Here is a 1,488-nt window from a genome sequence, read left to right as displayed (position 1 = left end):
TCAGAACCTCTCTTTAATGCAGCCTAAACTTCTGGGCTGTTCAAAACATTTCCAGAGAAGTAGAGAGGTGCTTCTCAGCTAAAGGACAATAGCAATTTTTAAAAAGCAAGTTTGCCTTGACTTTTCATGTTCCTAGTAAATTAACTGGTTTCTTTTTCTTTTTCTTTTTTTTTTATTTTTTATGTGTTTCAGTAATGAATAAATGGCTTAGTGCATTTCTTCCATTCAGTCTAGGCAAAAAACATTTAATCCATGCAATGTCTGAATCATATTCCACTAAAATAGTCATCTACAGTTTGTAAGAACATTTCAAGTTTTCTGAGCCTGAGGCACCTCCTTATGCAACAGATTTTCATTCTAATCTAACATGCAGTGATGCCATCCCACAGCTCGGGTAGGATGTTACATACTGCTTGCAGTTGAGATGTTAAATGCCTCCCCCCCCTTGCTACTCTCAGTTAGAGGTGTGCCCATGTACCAGAGACACCTCCCTCCTGCAAATGTTTGATGGCTTTGTTGGAGAGTGGTAGGAGCAAGCAGAGCATCATGAGGCAAAGTTACCAGCAGCTTTCATGATGTGCAGTTTTGGATCTGTGATTACTCATATCAGTACCAATGGACACAATGGATGTTTGCTTGATTGTTTTTCTGCTGATTTCAGTGATGTAGGATCAACACAGTATATTTATAAAAGTGTGAGTTGATCTGCATTTGGTATCTTCCATAAACATTTGTGGGAACTGTGACAGATGGAAAAAATCTTTATGCATCTCTGCTTTTCGGTGTTTACCTATTGTTAATGGTAAGCACATTGTAGTCTTGCCATTTGGGATTCATCTGACCTACCTATAAAACCTATGAAAGGCAGGCCTAAGCCCCAAGACAGCCACCTGGGTCCCTTCCAACAGCAAATGGCAGGAACACATGTTGCTGCAGAGGAAAATATCTCTCCTGGGCCAGGATGAATTGCCAAGTGCTGGTTGCTGTTTATTATTTCCATTGGCTACAGGAGAAATGTGAACAGCTGGAACCAGCTAATTTTTAGACAGTTAAAATAAGGTGAGACAGATCTACCATTTGCAGCTGTATCTGTTTTGCTTTGCTTTTAAAAGATCTGCTTGGCTTTACAAAACATAAGCAAGATTCTTGCTTTCAGAACAAAGTCAAGAAAATTAAAGAAGAAACTTCCTTCCCCCACTGGCACATTGTTATTCTTCCCTAGCTATCTACTACTGTTTTTTTCAACCTCCTTCCTGCAAAGCACCTGGTAGCAGGCACTCTGAGGTAGCTGCTGGATTGAAATGAACCTTCACATGGGTTCAAGATGGAAATTCAATTCAGCAATTCTCATGTGTGAAATGAATACTGAATCATGCACAGTCAATGGCTGAAATGTTTACATTCATAAAGTTTACATCCCTTGCCCTTCCTCAATTACTAGTTTGAAAGAACAACTTCTGCTCCACTAGTCTACGCTGCAGGGAACCA

Source organism: Antrostomus carolinensis, unplaced genomic scaffold, assembly GCF_000700745.2.
Source record: "Antrostomus carolinensis isolate BGI_N321 unplaced genomic scaffold, ASM70074v2 scaffold50760, whole genome shotgun sequence".
NCBI classification, from domain to species: domain Eukaryota; kingdom Metazoa; phylum Chordata; class Aves; order Caprimulgiformes; family Caprimulgidae; genus Antrostomus; species Antrostomus carolinensis.
This window is presented reverse-complemented; position numbering follows the sequence as displayed.